Genomic DNA, 18,364 nt, shown 5'->3' with positions numbered 1-18,364 from the left:
GAATTTTAAGAAAGCATTGTTACCTGAGTAACTGAAAGGCAAAAAGAGAAGTCTAAGGTGTTATGGTGTTGGCATCTGAAGGAAAGAGCTACTTCCCCTGGGGATGAGAGAACAAAGGAAGGTTGGAAATTATCCAACCTTAGAAGCTCAGAGGAGGGGGTCCCATGGAACTCGGATATCTGAGCAGGGGGCACAAGGAAATGTGTCCTGCCAGTCTTGGGACAACTGCAGACTTGATCCAGTTGCTGCTGTGAGAAGCAACTGCCATCACCTGGTAAAGAAGCATCGCTGATGGGGCACAGACAGTAACAGGAAGTGCCAGGAACAGGAAGGAAGAACCCTTCCCTCTCCAGCCCCACAGCCTCTCTTCCAATGGGGGAGGCTGGCCGAGCGGAACCGTGGATGCAGCGTCCCAGCCACAGCACCACAAAGCCAAGGACGGAAGGTGCGGTTGGAGCTTAGAGATATAGCTCGATAACTGGCGCATTGCTGAATGGGTAGATTTGAATGACTGGGTGATTGTGTTCGCGGTAAAAGTCCGAGCTTTTCTTTTCCTTCAGAATTTTATTAGCAATTCTTTATGTTGGCTCTCTTATTGAGGAATTCTCATGAGGTCAGGGCAGATTGAAGTTTGGTCAAGCAAAGAATCTTTGTCACTATCTACCTAATTGTTTTTTCTGAACCCATTTTATTTTATTTTATTTATGCATTTTTATTAATCTTTATTAGAGTATAGTTGCTTTGCAATGCTGTGTTAGTTTCTGCTGTACAGAAAAGTGAATCAGTTATACGTATACATATCTCCCCTCTTTTTTAGATTTCCTTCCCATTTAGGTCACCACAGAGCATTGAGTAGAGTTCCCTGGCTATACGGTAGGTTCTCATTAGTTATCTATTTTATACATAGTAGTGTATATATGTCAATCCCAGTCTCCCAATTCATCCCATCCCCCCTTCCCCCCTTGGTAACAGTAAGTTTGTTCTCTACATCTGTGACTCTATTTCTGCTTTTCAAGTAAGTTCATCTGTACCATTTTTCTAGATTCCACATATAAACGCTATTATAACGATATTTGTTTTTCTCTCTTTTTTTTTAATTAATTAATTTATTTTTGGCTGTGTTGGGTCTTCGTTTCTGTGCAAGGGCTTTCTCTAGTTGCGGCAAGCGGGGGCCACTCTTCATCGCGGTGCGCAGGCCTCTCACTGTTGTGGCCTCTTTTGATGTGGAGCACAGGCTCCAGACGCGCAGGCTCAGTAGTTGTGGCTCACGGGCCTAGCTGCTCCGCGGCATGTGGGATCTTCCCAGACCAGGGCTCGAACCCGTGTCCCCTGCATTGGCAGGCAGACTCTCAACCACTGCGCCACCAGGGAAGCCCTGTTTTTCTCTTTTTGACTTAACTTCACTCTGTATGACAATCTCTAGGTCCACCCCCATCTCTGCACATGCTGAACCCATTTGAGATGTAGTCACAGACATATGTCCTTTCATCTCTAAATAATTTGTCCATCTCCTAAGACCAAGGACACCTGCCTACGTGACCATAGTGTGGTTATGGATATCAGAGCATTTAGTGTTGGGACAATGCTATTATCCAGTAGACAGTCTCAATTCACATTTCCCCAGTTGTCCCAATAATGTTTCCTTGTTTGTTTGCTCCAGGATCAGGTTGCAAGCTGCATTTAGTTGACCTATCTCTTCAGCATCCTCAGTTCTAGAACAATTCCTCAGCCTTTCCCTCCAGGACATTGACAATTTTGAAAAGTCCAGGCCAGCTGTTTTCAGGATGTCCCTCAATTTGGATTTGTCTGATGGTTTCCTCATGCATAGATTAATTTAAAAAATCCACCTTTTAAGGCCCCTCTGAAAGCTTCAGACTGAATGAAAGCTGCTCTCAATTTGCTTCTCCACCAGGGACTTTATTGCCCAGGGGACCCAAGCCTCTAAGGCAAACCCGAGCCCTGGAAGAGATTTGAGCTAAGCTGGGTAAAGCCGGTAGTTGAGATGTCACTTACCATTTCCATCCGGTTGTCAGGGGCCCCAGATATTGCCGTGACAGCCTTAGCCGAGGCTTTATTCCTGTCCACCTCTCCGTGGGCCTTCCCAGCCCAAGCTCTGCTCTGCTCCAGGCTGACTAAGGAATCACCTAGAGGGCCCAGGTGCCCGGTCGCAGGCCCAATGCCTGGCAGGCGTTCGTCTCATCAGCTGCTGGGACCAAGGCCATCAAAGTGAAAAGGCATGTGGAGCCCCCCGTAGACAAAAAGGAATTCCCTGAGTTGGGGCTGGCCCTGAAGATAGCAGTTTTACACCTCCCTGCATTCAAAGGCTGGGGCAGGTATTTCCAAGGCCCAGCCTCCAGGAGCCCGCGTCCCTGCCCGGGGCGAGAGGTCATACTTCCACCTCTAAGTCTTCAGGGCCCCCACGCAGCTACTAACCGGGCCTCAGCCTCAGCCTCCCAGGGGCTGCCGATCCCCACACTAGGTGGCACAGTTTAACTGCAGTCCTCGCACGCAGAATGGAATTTTCCACACCCTTCTCTCCCTTCTGAAGGGCTAGCGTATGTCAAGTTTCCCTCCATCTCTGAGAAGGGTCCTGGGCAGGTGGGAGTGGCAGGAAACACTGCAGGTTTTCCTGTGTCCCCTCTGGGGTGGGGGGGGTGCCATGATCTCCCCACTCCGTCTCCTCTCTAGCTGGAGACAAAGCGTGAGAAAGTGGCTTCACCACGACGGGGCTGCTTAGACGGAAGGAGAGCTCCCTAGGAGGGTGGGAGGGCGAGAAAACATGGGCTCCAGAGGGGGGTTCAGCTTCGAAAGCTCAACTTTCCCGAGCCTTGGCCTTCTTAGCTGGAAAGGGGAGAAGGTGCTGCTCAGAGCATGGCCGGGAGGAGGCCGGGAGGATGGCTTCAGGCAAACATGTGGGACGCTGTTAAGAGCCAGACACTCTGCTGCTTGGCCTGGTGTTCCCCGAGAGACCCCAAGCGTTCTGAGAGTCAAGTCCAGAGCATCTGTAATCTTGAATAAGAAATAAACTTGCACCTTGATGTTCATGGAAAGCTACCTACAAAATAGCGTTTCCTTCAATTGTGTAGGCAACAACTCACTGTGACATTAGCAGTGCCTGGGATGTTTGTCATTAATAGAAATCACAGATATTTTCATATTTGTTTTTAAGTAGTTTGATAACTAACTGTAGTTTGACATACTCGGTTTCCTTTGAATTCTTGTGTATTTTACTTACGGTCCTTAAAGGCATTCTGAGAAGGGATTCAAGGGATTTACCGAAGGTGTCCTTTGCACAAAATTGTTTCAGAAATGCTGCTCTGGGTCCTTGGGCTTTGAGCAGCTTTGCCCCCTGAACTGGCTTTGAAGGTGGTGGGCTTTCTGCATCATCCTTTCTTCGGGCACTGCCGTCCTCCTGAAATGAGATTGGTCTGTGAGGAGGAAGGAGCATCGTGGGGATCTGAACTGCTCCCAGTGGCTTCAGACTGGCGACCACAGACTGACATGCCAGGGACATTCACCTGAAGAATAGAACAGATATGCTTGAGTATCAGAGTCATCATCCAATGTTCGATCAGAAAAGTCCAATGTAGAGCTGAAGGTCAAGTGGAGGGAGTCTGATTTCCAGGTGAGGATGGAGGATCTGTCCTTCTTGGAACTTGCTTTGTTTTCTCATCTCTTATGTCTCCCCTTCTCCTTCCTATGCAGTGTGTGCTTTCAGCCGTCTGCAGGATAAAAATGAAATCTATAGGATGGCTTCTCCTGTGACCGTTTCCCAGCCCCCGAGAGCCTCTGGGAGACGCTGGAGGAAGCACAGTCTCAGCCGCACGGCTCACGCTCATTCCCTGCAGGAGCCGGCAGGTGGCGTTAGTGGGCAGGCGAGGCAGCGCACGTTGAGGCAGGCAGTTCTTCCCATCACCCACGCAGCAGGAGTCGCTCCGTGATTTAAGCCAAGGACGACTTTTAGAGAAACACTTTGAGTCCGTATGGGTGCAATGCAGACACTAGCTTCTCAGAACAGCCTACTTAGCATAGATTCCATCTTCCAAGGATGTCTGCTCCCCTTTACCGAGAATACCTGTCTACCAGGTGGGCCACACATTCGTAGCAGTCACGCTGTATCAGAGCACTCACTGTGCCATGTGCAACCTTCAGGGGTGGTGGTCCTTGCCCTGGCGGGGGCTGGCTCCCCGTGAGCATAAGGTCAATGCTCGGGGCTGCCCTTGCTCTCAAAGAGCCAAATGGTGCGATCACAGACACAAGCAGTCCCCACAGCAGTGTCTGTAAGGATGCTTGAGGGGCGTGGAGTGAGGCAGGGATTGGCTGAGGCTGGCTGCTCAGGCAAGGATTGGGGTCTGGGGACAATTTGGAAGAAGGAAGCTGATCTGGTGGGAGGGGGTGCTGTGAGTCGGGAACAAGGCAGGAGGCCCAGCGTGCTGCACTTTGATTCCGTCCAGCAGGAGAGGAGAGATTTCAGGCCCAGGAGGCTAGTTGATGGGAGATGTCGACAGGGAGTTGATGGCTAGAAGTACCCACTGTGGTTCCCTGTGCATCAGGAGAGACGGCTGTTTCAGCGTTGATAATCCAACATCATCAGGAACCAGGTTCGGAGGCTCTAACAGGGCTTGACTTGCCTGCTGTGTTCCACCCCACAATCCAGTTCCTGAATAAAAACTTATGGCCCTCCAGAACTTTCTAAAGTCTTTTTCAGTAAAGGTGGCACCACAAAAACTGTATTAACAAATATCATATGATATCACTTATAAGTGAAATCTAGAAAAATGGTACAAATGAACCTATTTACAAAACAGAAATTGAGTCACAGATGTAGAAAACAAACTTATGGTTACCAAGGGCAAAAGCAGGGGAGGGATAAATTGGGAGATTGGGATTGACATATACACACTACTCTATATAAAATAGATAACTAATAAGAACGTACTGTATAGCACAGGGAACTCTATTCAGTGCTCTGTAATGACCTCTATGGGAATGGAGTCTAGAAGAGAGTGGATATATGTATATGTATAGCTGATTCACTTTGCTGTACAGCAGAAACTAACACAACATTGTAAATCAACTATACTCCAATTAAAAAATTAATTAAAAAACCAAAAATCCAAAAACTGTATTATAATCTCTTGGGGTCCCTTCTAGCTTGCCTCCCCATTGCTGTAATGTGTAGGTAAATGTTTTCTTTGGTGTGATTTATACAGAACCTCGATGGACCTGAAAGGACCAGGGATGTCCTGATTGGGGCGGGGGGGGGGAATGATTTTTTTTTTTAAAAGAACAACGTCTTTCAAATATTTTTGACCACAACTCATGCAAGAAATACATTTTACAATGTGACCCCATATACACATATACTTATAATTCATAACTGTAATAAAAGATTCATGAAATGATTTTCATTGTATTATATCCTATTTTGTTAAAAAAAAAATGCTGGTAATGGCACACCCAAATGACCTGGTGATCTCAGCAATTTTAAAAACACCAACAGAACTGGAACCGACCTTTCCTTCTTCCATTGCACATCCTTCCCTCCAGCCAAGATGCCTCTGGGTTGCTTTCCGAAACCAGAAGCTCTCACTACTTCAGAGACACCTGTGAACTTGCCTTTCGTGATGATTTAACCAGGGGCTGGGCAAGTGCATCTTTGCAGCCTCTCTAAGAAAGAGCAGTGCTAAGTAGACTGAGAGAACAAATGGAAGAATTTAAGACAAAACCAGTGACAAAGAACTTAGAAGCACTGATTCGATTTACTCACATAGAGTCAATGTGACTATTTTCTTAGCATTAATTGCTTTGCTTGCTTCCTGTGGGCAGGTCTTGCCCTCTCCCCACAACTGCATTTTAGAAGGCTTGAGGTTTAGAAACCATACGGTGTAAAGCAGGCTTGTGGGACATATACCACAAACTCTTCTTGAGGTATGTGCAGCTAATAGGTCCTGAGATCCCTCTTGGTGTCATCCAGTGAAATGGTTCAAAAGCTGGAACTTTCCAACACTGACGCTGAATCCCAGCTTCCTGCTTCTTAGCTGTGTGACCTTGTACAAATTAAAGTGTCCGTGCCTCAGTTTCCTCATCTGTGCATGGGGTAATAATAGCAGTACCTACCTCACAGGGTTATTGAGAAGATGAGATGGGATGATATAACTCATTAGGTGCAGTTCGGGGCCAGGTAAGTGTCACCTGTTGATACCTGACAGGGTTGCCCGAGCCTCCCTGCCTGCCAATACCTTTTGATTAGCCTATGTCCAGCAATAGGCTAGAAGTGCTAATAAAAACACATTTCTTTTTTTTTTAAAAAAGAACCTACAATCTAACCTTTTCATAAATTCTGACAGGGTTTTTCACCAATAGACTGACTTTTGGGATCTTATAACATGCTATTTAAAAAATTTCTGCTTGTTAATAACTCAACATGTGCAAAGTCAATCCAGAGTCAGTTAAATGGATAGAAAAGTACCACAGATGCAGGTTAACACGTTTTAGTTCATAGGTCGTAATGGAACCCTTAAAAATACTGGTTGGTCAGTCTATAGTGTCAGTAAGATCCCAAACTATTATCTAATAGTCATCATTGTCTTGAACTACGTAGAAATTGACTGGACAAGAAAAAACTCGTGCATATAAAAAAATCAACGTAGTTTTTACCCAGAGGACATCACATGGAAAAAGTTAGTTTTACTATGTCATGCAACTCTATCAAACACACGGAGGCATTTTATTTCTCTGCATGTGGCATTTTTCTCTCCTAAATACTGCCGTGCGGTGACCATGTGGACCTCAGACTTATAAAAGTACCAAAAACTGTCCTCTCCCCTAAAATTGTAAAAAGCACCATTTTTTCCTTTCTTCTCATCCTCTCCAGGCCAGCTTTGTACTATCCTTACAACTTTTGGCCTGACACCTGTCATATGGTGTTGCCGTGTTTTGTCGCATCAGCGTTTTCCCGTGTGTGTTAACTAAACACACAGCCTCCTGTCTGTTTTGAGCGTGTGAGGACAAGCCTTCTGGAGGAGCTTGGGCAAGCACTGTGCGGGGACTTACATTTCGGCTTTGTGTGCATGACCGTCCAAGGCTCCCTGTCAGTCAGCCCAGGGCAGCCGGGATCAGGGGAAGGAGGTGAGGGAAGGACACAGTTCTCCTAAAAACACAATGGAAGAGGTGGAACTAAAGGGAGGATGTGAGAAGGAAAGCCGAAAAGGAGACTGTTTTGACCTGACAGGGCCCCAAGAATGCAGTGTTGCTTTCCAAGACTCCTGGGATTAGGGCACACGTAGTATATGCACATCCCATATACCTGGGGTGCCTGGGGTAGGGCCTCTACCTGCGTTCCCTGGGGGGTACAGGAATCATTTGCTTCTTGTGAGATGCTCTGCTTAAGCCCGCTTGGGTTGTTTTCCTGGGGTTAACTGTGGTCATATCTAGATTTCTAGGGTGTTAGGAGCTGAGCCAGGATATGTCCTGCCATCAGAGTTTCTTCCCTTTTTCTCATACCTGCTAGAGGTGATCCGTCACTTCCTAAGTATCTCAGAAACTTGTCCCTCGGCCCCATTTTCACACCAAGTCCGGGGCCACACTGTTCCTCGCCTGGATTATGTCAATGATCTTGTCTCTGAGACCTCTATTTCCTGCATCACCCTTCCAACCTGACCTTGGATTTGGCAATGGTTTCTTAAAAAATAACATCAAAAGCATAGACAACAAAAGAAAATATAGAAAAACTGGACTTTATCAAAATGAAAAATTTGTATGCATTAAAAGACACTATCAAATGACACCAGGGAAGATGGCAGAGAAGGAAGCCCCAGGAATCCATCTCTTCACCTAGACAACAATTGTAGTGGCAGAAACTGTCGGGTAACTATCTTGGAATTTTGGAATCTATGTGAAGGCTTGCAGCTTCCAGGGAAAGGCTTGGATGGTAAGCCTTGGTTAATTTCAGGCAACTTCAGCTCTAAGCTGGTAGCTACCTGCCTCAGCCCCATGGCAGACAGCTGTGCAGTTGTTCCTGGAACAGCTTGATTGTGGCTTGCAGGAGCCAGGGTGGGCACTAGGACTTTGTCCTCCCAATATCAGGGACCTGTATTCTGGTCACTGATTGCTACTTTGGATTGTGCAGGTGTAGGCACAGAGACTGGTGCCTCCTTTACAGCAATCCTCACCCCCACTGTTGCAACCTTCTCTGACTGAAGTGGTTTATTTTTTTCCCCTTTATTTACTCCTTTCTTCCCTTTTTGGCAGGCAGACATTTAAGGATTTGGACAATCAAAAGCAACCACATATACAGGGGAAATGAGACGTCACTGCATGTGCCCAGGGAAATGCACAGGCTCAGAAAAGACCCAAGGAGAACTTCAGGTTGCACTGAAGGCTGATTCTTGGCACAGACCAACTCACAGCAATCAAAGCAACAGAATAAAACCAAACTAACCACAAAACAAAAATTTAAAAACCCCAACAAACTCTGGGGAAGAGGAGGGATCTGACTTCCACATCTATCCCATTATAAGATTCAAATGTCCACTAAACAAAAAGTCACAAAGCATACGGAGAAATAGGAAAATATGGCCCATTCAGAAAATGTCCCTGAGAAAGACCAACCTCAACCAAAAGCTAGCAGAAGGAAGGAAATAATAAAGATTAGAGCAGAGATAAATAGAGAAGAGAAAACCAATAGAAAAAATCAACAAAGCCAAAAGTTGACTCTTTGAAAGATAAACAAAATTGGCAAACCTTAGCTAGATTGGCTGAGAAAAAAGGAGGGAAGTCTCAAATGACTAAAATCAGAAATGAAAGTGGGACATTACTATTGATTCTACAGAAATAAAATGGATTATAAGAGAGTGATATGAACAACTGTATGCCAACAAATTGGATAACTTAGACGAAATGGACAAATTCCTAGAAACACAAAGACTACTAACACTGAATCAGGAAGAATAAGAAAACCTGAATAGATATATAACTAGTAAGGAGGTTGAATCAATAATCAAATGTCTCGGGATTCCTGGTGGCGCAGTGGTTGAGAATCTGCCTGCCAATGCAGGGGACACGGGTTCGAGCCCTGGTCTGGGAAGATCCCACATGCCGCGGAGCAACTAGGCCCGTGAGCCACAACTACTGAGCCTGTGCGTCTGGAGCCTGTGCTCCGCAACAAAAGAAGCCGCGATAGTGAAGAGGCCCGCGCACCGCGATGAAGAGTGGTCCCTGCTTGCTGCAACTAGAGGAAGCCCTCGCACAGAAACAAAGACCCAACACAGCCAAAAATAAATACAAAAATAAATAAATAAATAAAAGATTACTATTAAAAAAAATAATAATAATCAAATGTCTCCTGACAAAGAAAATCCCTGATCTTGATGACTTCACTAAACATTTCAAGAATTAATACCAATCCTTCCAAAACATTGCAGGAAACAGTTTGGCAGTTCCTCAAAAAGCTAAACATAGAATTACTATTTGACCCAGCAATCCCACTCTTAGAAATGTACTCAAAAGAATTGAAAAGAGGGACTCAGCTACTTGTACATCGACTTTCACAGAAGAACTATTCACAAGAGCCAAAAGGTGGAAAAACCCCATTTGTCCAAGTGTCTATCAATAGATGAATGGATAAGGAAGATGTTGTGTATACATACGATGGAATATTATTCAGCCACAAAAAGGAGTGAAGCCCTGACACTTGCTACAACATGGTTGAAACTTGAAAGTGTTATGCAAAGTGAAATAAGTCAGACAATAGAAGGACAAATATTGTATGATTCCAAGGACACGAGGTACCTAAAATAGGCAAATTCTTAGAGACAGAAAGCAGAGTAGAGGTTATTGAGGCTGAGGGCAGGAAGGAATGAGCAATTCTTATTCACCGGCTACAGAGTTTCTGTCTGGGATGATGAAAAAGTTTTGGAAATGGATAGTGGAGATGATTGTACAACACTGTAACTATAACTGACCTCACTGAATTCTACACTAAAAATGGTTAAAATGGAAAATTTTATTTTATATGTATTTTACCATGATTAAAAAAGAGTAAACAATAAAAATAAAACAATAAAAAACAACCCTCTCCACACACACAAAATAAATGATTAAAAGTCTAGAAAAAAAATAGCGGTGAATATTTGTCTGATCTCTGAATAGGAAAGGTCATTGAAAGGATAAATCCAATAAAAGACTCGTGAAGAGAAAGAATCTTAGGTTGTCTAAATATAAATTAAGACCTCTTTAGTCCCCCAAAGGACATACAAACAAAATGGAAATGCTGATAGGAAGACACTGAAAATTCTATAACTATTTGACAAAGTGTTAATCCTTAAACCACAGTGTCACATAATTTAATAAAAATCACACCACACCCTACAAAATTCATGGGCAAAATAAGATAATTCACTAAAGAGAAATCAAAAGTATTTAATAAACATTTTATACAAATAGTAAATGAGATGATTGCCTGCTAATTATCATGAGAATATCCAAGACTGGTAAAAGTTTGCCAGTTTCTCCAACAATTTTTGAATGCCTTTTGATTGGTGTGTACCAAAGAATGTTCATAATTTTTAAAAACGTAATTTCACTTCCAAGGAATGTACCCTAAGAAATGTTTTCCTAACTGCAGAAAATGTTTTATGAACAATTATATCCATGTCAGCACTATTTAAAATTGTGAAAAATGGGTAACAGATTGAACAATAGGGGAATATTTTTGGAAAACTCCAGTTCCTCATGTTCAGGAAAAAAGCTGGAAATAAAATTGGATACCATGTAGGGTCACAATGAACTAAAGTGTGAGTAGAAATACACCAACGTGTTCATAGCTGTTGACTCTTGGTGGGGACACTTTGGCTCTTTTTTTCTCTTTTCTGTTTGCTTGGGTCCAATATTCATGCCATAAACCTTTATTGAGTCCCTACTGTGTGTCTTGGGCTGTTCACAGAGGGACAAGGGCAAGTTTATTAACAGCAGCTCCTATTTATCGAGTGCTCACATGCATGCTGGGGGTGTTACAACTCGACCAAGTGGGCACACGGTTGCCTCTGTACAAAGGAGGTAACTAAAGGCCAGAGAGGGATGTGATCCAGGTCCCAAAGGTACGGAGCAGTGAACTTGGTGGTCAACCCAAGAGTCTTTCAGACAGCACCATGCAGCCCTGTTTCCGAAGCAGTACCTAGTGATGGCATTCCATGTGGGAAAATAGATGCCCCACTCTGTGACTGTGGATTATGCCCCAGATGTGGCCGTGCTCTCTCCCGGGCGAACATTTACCCTAATGCCCTTCCCACCCCTGTAGTACAAATATGCCAGCTTGACAAAACACCTAGATCCCCAAGGAGGCTTTTCTCGAGAGGCACGCTGGTCTGACAGGTTTCTTTGGTGCCCAGATCCTATCTAGGTCTTGAACCCTCCTGAGGGAGGGGTGATGACAGAAAGGTGTCGAGGGATAATGTACTTGTCAGCAAAGTCACCCAGGGGCCAGGAGACTCTGCTGGCAGCCAGTTTCCTTGGCATGAAGACACACACGCCTTCGCTTGATTTGTACACAGAGCGACCAATGGGCCCAGCCTTTCTGGCCATGCATCGTCTTAATCAGACTGCAGATCACCAAGGTATTAAGACATTTTGGAGAAAGTCAAACAACTCAGCCCTCAGGCGTCTCATCTTGTAAAATTTGTGTGATGGGCCAGAACGGAATAATTTCTAAGGTTTCTCACAGCCCAGAGTGTTCATGATCTTGCTTGCATAAGACTTGGAAAAACATTTATAATTTAATGTTAAGTGAAAGCCAAGGATATAAACCTGGTTTCCCGGGATGGTCCCAAATAGATTTAAAATAAACTATATTTGCATAGGAAATAGGATGGGAGAGGATTCTTATAAATATTTACAGTGTGTGATCACAGGAGATGTAAATTTTCTTCTTATGTCTCCCGTGGTTCTGCCTGAAGGGAAGACTGTGTAATAATGAACTTTCTCAACAGCAGCGTCTTAGAGTAAAAAATGCTGATGCAGCAACAAAGGGCAGTTTCTGATCCAGCTTACCAAGGAAGGCCACGGCGCCTGCGTGGACACTCATGATTTCCAAGATGCATTGGACCAAAGAGAAGGCGAGCTCTGGGCAGGCGATCAGGGTCTCCAGCAAGAATAACTCTCCAGCTTCTATCAAATATAATCAAATACGAAAGATACATTTGTATGAATAATTGTGGGAAAACATCCAATAGATATTCAGTGCAAAAACCAGATTGCAAAGCAGCATGCCTAGTATTACCTCACTTACGTAAAAATTATGCTAGTGTATTCTTGGAAAAAATATCTAGAAAAAAAAATATACCCAAGAGTGATTATCTTTCACTTTCTAAGTCATGCATTTCTCTAATGCTTGATTCCTTAATGCATTATTTCCTAATCAGGAAAAGTGTATGAAATTAATATTTATTGTTTATGCTTTTCCTGTGCTTGTCTGATGGTGCTGCATCCCAATGCAGTGTACTGAACACTTTCCTTGTGCCAGGCACGGTATTAGGAGTTTTACCTGCATTAGCTCATTTCATTCTCACGGAAGAAGTAGGTAAATCGTCCTCATTTTAAAAATGAGGAACATGAGGCTCAGACAGGTTACATAAAGATCCTAAGTTTTACCCATTTATTCACTCATTCTTTCATTTGGTGAGGATTTATTGATCCCCAGGTACTGTCGGGGGTTCTGGGTATACAGCAGTGAAACGTTAGGCAAAGTCCCCTTTTAGTGAGGGGACACACAATGAGCAACAGATAAATACAGATGGTGTTTCAGGTCATGATCGGAGCCATGAGAAAAACAAAGCAGAGGATGGGGATAAAGAGTAATGGGGCCTGGGGTGGGTTCAGACACCATGGTTGCCTAACCTACATCCATCCCCTTCTTCTTTCTCAATTTATACAAATGAATTTTGTTAAGGTGGCAAAATGGCTCAGTGGAGGTGAATCCTCCTTCCCCCAAAGAAATGTGATTTGTTTAAGACAAGCATGAAAATTCCATTCTCCTTTGTAGTGATTGGTTTAGGGGTAGCTGACTAAGATCTAGCCAAAGAGATGTGAGGGGGAAGCCTAGTGTGCTAGCTTCTATGGAAGCTTCCCCCACCCCTATCCTTCGCTGATTAAAGAAAAAGGTCTGAGAAGTAGTTTCTGCCTTGATGATTCCTGCTTCCTGCCTTGAACCTGGTTGGAAAAGGATGTGAAGGCTGGAGCTATGGCAACCATCTTGGATCACGCATCACCACTTAGGAGGATAAAAAGCCAAACTATTGGGATGGCAGAACAGAGAGTTGAAAAGAGCCTGGTTCTTGAGGGCGTTGCGAAGCTACCAAATCAGACTTAGGACTGCCTACCTCTGGTCTTCTTGTTAATTGAGTTATTTAATGTCTGTATTGTTTAAGCTGTTACTTGCAGTTGAATGTAACCTAACTAATACAAGAAGTTATTTATTTTAGGTAGAGTGTTGGAGGAGGGCTCTCTGAACAGGTGACATTTGAATGATGTGAAGAAGTGAGACAGATTCTCAGCAGGTGGAAGAGCAGGAGCAGGTTGGTTTGTCCAGGATGGCAAGAAGGAAGGCCAGTGTGGCCGGAGCACATGGAGGTGAGGGGCAAGGCTGGCAAGGTGGATGGTGAGAGTGAGAGTGGTGAGAGCCAGGGTTGGGGAGGGAGGTGTGGACTGGACCCCAAAGGCCTTGGCGCCATACTGTGGGTTTGGCTGTGATTCTAAGTGTCATAAGAAGCTGCTGGTGGGTTTTGAGTTCGGTGACATGATGTGATTTATAGCTTAAAGAGCTAACTCCGATCACTGTATTAGGAAGACCAGTTAGGAGTGTTGCTGTGGTCCAGGTGTGGGATGATGTTGGTCTGGTCCAGGGTGGCAGCCGTGGAGGTATTGAGGAATGGTCACACCCATGGGGCTTCAGAGCCCTCCACCTCCAGCGCTGCTGCATCGCCCAGCCTTCCTGCCTCTGGGATCCCTCCAAGGTCACCGGGCAGGATGCCTCCACCCCCGTCCCTCCTTCTCTAGGAAAGCAAGTGAGTGAAAGGAACCAGCTCAAATCTGCTCTAGTTTATGGAAAGAAGTGTCTTATTAGAACCTTCTCAGGACTTTAACAACTATTAGCTATGGGCTACTTGCGACAAACCTCCAAACTGACACGGACCAGAGTGTGTGCAAGGCTGGCGACATAATTTGTGGCACCTGGTGCAAGATAAAAACGTGGGACCCCAACTGGGGGCGGGGAAGTTAATGTCCCCTTCCCACTGGCCCACCGCACCCCCCAACAGCTGATGGGTGAAGCCCGAGTGATTACAACATCCCTGATGCAGGGACACGGTGGGTCGGGTCCCGCCAAGTCACCCACCCAGTGTGTATGGTGCTGCAGCCAGGGCGGACGGCTGTCGCTCTGCCCGGACACCCTGAGGGGGTGCGTCTGACCCTGACCTCGCCCCTTCCCAGTGCCCCTGTTGAGACCAGGTCACTGCCCCATGGGGAGGAGGTGGTGGCCATGGCAGGAGCCGGGGGCAGGGGGCCATGGCCTGGGGGACCACGCGTGGGACGGGCCTTCCAGCCCCTGGTCCGTGCCCCTCTTCCCACACGACTTCACTTACGAACCCAAATTCAGAAAAAATCGGAAGCATTTCAAACAGCAAACGCAGAGCCATCAGCCCCAGGCAGGAGGCCTTCTTATCGCCTCCAGTTCCAGGCTCAGGTCGCCTGGTGGATGCACAGTTCTGGCCGCTTCTGTCACCTCTGAGAACTGGTAAGTCCATGTTCAGACTGTTCACGTTCATCCCCAACCTGGCACCCCGTCCAAAGTACCAGTGTTCACCCAGGCTGGCTTGAAATCGGGGAATCGTCTTTGTTTCATCTTTCAGAGAGTGTTGTTGATGTTGGGTTTGCAACCTCCTTCACACACACGTATGCACGCATGCACACACACACACACACGCACGCACACATGCACAGACACGCGCACGCACACGTATGCACACATGCACGCATGCGCGCACACACGTGCGCGCAACACCCGTATGCATGCATGCACACACGCACACACACACGCACGCACGCACGCACACACAGAGACCTCCCCTCCCCCTGACTGTGTGGACTTGGCCCAAGGGACTGGTTCCTGTTTCTGAGAGTGGCTGAGGTAGGATGGGTCTGAGGATACTCCTGGCTCTTGGTCACACATGCTTCTTGGAAACTGTGTCTTTTGAGAAGTTAGTTACCTTCCTATAGTTCCAGGAGAAAGTTCACAGTCCTGGGGAATTTTTAACTCTTACTTATCCTTTCTTTAGGCTTTGAAAATGCATTCATTATCCCTTGAATATCATTATAATTTATTGTGAAATTCTCCTTCAGCTGACGCAAAAAGTATTCCAGAAAGATGTCCTGAAGGGGAAGCGCTCCCTTTCCTTCGTTGTCTTCTCTTTTTTTCTTATAATAATTTTATACAGGATTTGACTTGGGGCATTTTTTGGTTCTCATTTTCATATTGAATTAGATTTCTGGAACTTTTAGAAGGGAGGCAGGGCTTAGGGTCGTTTGTATGGTCTCCTGGCTCAGACGGCCTCTTGCACTGTTGGTGTGAGGGGTAAGCAGCCTGGCCGCTGATATCAGAGATCGCAGGGTCTGGGTCTCCCCTCCTTCCTCTCCCACGACCGTCCGTCCAGGCAGGACCATCATCCCTGCAGCTTACCCTCAGGATAAGCCTGAGGTTTGTCTCCATCCACTGATGTTTTGAGGTTCGTGGGATTTTGGTTTCTCTATTTTAGTTGCTCTATGTGTTTTGATGAGGGTGGTTGGAGGGTTTAAAGGATCATGCCACCCTGCTGCCATCTTCTTATTCATTCCCTTTAATCTCTGGAACCCTCAGAAACCCCAGATAAAGAAGATCACTAAACACTGCACATTTCAGTGACTCTTTTATCATATATTATAAAGGGCAAAAGACTTGACTCTCCCTTGCTCACTTGTCTGCTGTGTGGCTACAGGCAAGCCTTTGAACCTCTCTGAGCCTTGGTTTCTTGGTCAGTAACGAGGATCGTCCTTACTCACTCACAGGAGGGCTGTGAAACAGAAATGAGACATTGTAGGGGAAATCTCATTTCAAGTTGTACAATTCACATCGTAAGGTATTGTTATTATTATTATTACTGGAGATATTGCAGTCTGAGTATCTATGTATGTTGAAGTTTGTGAATCTATCAGCGGCTTTGGTCTTTGTGACTTCCTCCCAGCTCTGCAAGGGTCCATTAGCCTGCGGGAGGCTTCAAATTGTTACAACAAGGATGCGAGACAAGAGTCAGTGTTTTGATGTGTGAGGGAAGACGTCCTGGAGTTCCCGACTCTGACGCTGAGAAGCAGACTTTGGGGAGAGACAAAGGTAGGTTCTAAGTTTCTTTAGCTGCCTTAGCACATCAGGATCCTAACTCTGTGGGCAACATCATGAAGTTTTACTGTAAATCGGGGGCAGAGGGAATCCCGAGACTGGATACAAGGGAAGTCCATGTCACAGAGGAAGAAGATAAAGAGATGGTACATATGTCAGCCCGGGAATGATGGGGAGAGACAGGTCATCAGATGTGCACGTGTTCTGGCTTTCCACTTCTGAACCCAAATCCGGCAAGGGTGTGTTGGATATTTGGAAGGGTTAAAGCTAGCCTTTCCCCATAGTGCCGTGCATGCTGGATGGAGACCACCCTGCAGGGTGGCCTGTTGGCTGCATGAAAGGTGCAGCCGTGGAACGCCCGGGTGGTCAAAAGATGGCCCAGAGTTCCCTCTCCCGATCTTCCCGTGTGGTACAGAAGGAGCCACAGTCCTCACATGCCCGAGCGGGGGTGACAATTGTTCAAATCAACTGTTGCTGCCCTGCAAACCATCCCAAAACTTAGTGGCCCGAAACACTAACCATTGTATTATGCTCAAGGATTCTGGAGCTCAGAAGGGCACCGGGAGAATGACGTGTCTCTGTTCTATGATGTCTGAGGTCTCGGTTGGGAAGATGCAGATTTCTGGGGCCTGGAATCATCTCAAGGCGTCTCCACTCTCGTGTCTGCTGCCCGGAGTACCACGTGTGACTTCTCCGTGTGGCTTGGACTTCCTCACAACACGCTGCCTCAGGTGCACTTGACTTCTAACCCGGCAGCGCGTGGTTATAACAGGGAACATTCCAGTGAAATGAGGCAGAAGCTCACATGGTCTTTTATAACCTGGCCTCAGAAGCCACATAACCTCACCTCAGCCATAATCTGTGGATCAAAGGAGCCTCAAGTCTGCCCAGATTCAAGAGAGAAGGACAGAGGCACCACCTCTCAATGGACAGAGTGTTAAAGAATTTGCAGCTTTGTTGTAGACCAGTCACAAGAATGTAGCTACGAGTGTGGTGGGGAACTTACAGCATGGCCAGGGGAAAATGCCAGGGGAGCCACAGGGCAAGGGACCAGGCTGAGGACCAACTAGGAGCCGGGGCCGGGGCTGCCCTGTAGTGCTAGTAAGAGACAGGGGGGTCTTGAGGCAATGAGGGGAGAACCCCTGCCCCTTAGAGGCTAAGGGGAGGGGGGAGGAGGCTGGTTCTCCAGGTGCGGAGGTGGGCCTGGGACATCTGCACGGCTCCCGGGGGCGGCTCCTGTGATGGAGAGGGATTCAGCCAACCCAGCCGGCCCCCAGTCGAGGACCAGACCCACTGCCCCTCAGTCGCCCCACATGAGGATGGGCAGGGGTCAAGGAAGACCCATCCGACAGAGTCAGCCGTCCTTCCCCATCGTGGGAAGGAGGTCAGGAAAGCAGACAGGGAGACCAAGTTTGGACACTACTGCATATTTCACTGGTAGAGACCATTTTAAATAGAAGGTGATGAACGAAACCAAAGGAGGTTGAAATACCGCAAATTAGCAATCTATGCCTCCCCGCCTGGGATGGGGGCAGAGCTCCTGAGACAGATGGATCAGGTATAGGAAATAAAGAAGCTGTGCTTTTTCTTCACATCTGTGTGGAGTGAATGTGGAACCCTGACACGCCAGCCAAGGAGATTTCCCATGTGTTCTTTCCCCATGTAGCACTTTTTATGGTTTTTTAAAATTCATATTCATTTCGAAAATTACTTACTGGGAATTCCCTGGCACTCCAGTGGTTAGGACTCTGTGCTTTCACTGCCGTGGACCCAGGTTCAGTCCCTGGTCAGGGAACTAAGATCCTGCAAGCCGTGGGGCACGGCAAAAAAAAAAAAAATTATTTACTAATGTCTGTTTAGAGTGCTGTAAACTTCGTAAGGGCAGGTACGGATATTTTAAAATGTGATCACGGATTTTTAACCCTCCTCCCACAGAGTGGC

This window comes from Balaenoptera musculus, chromosome 15 (genome assembly GCF_009873245.2).
Source record: "Balaenoptera musculus isolate JJ_BM4_2016_0621 chromosome 15, mBalMus1.pri.v3, whole genome shotgun sequence".
Taxonomy (NCBI): Eukaryota; Metazoa; Chordata; class Mammalia; order Artiodactyla; family Balaenopteridae; genus Balaenoptera; species Balaenoptera musculus.
Note: the sequence above shows the minus strand (reverse complement) of the source record.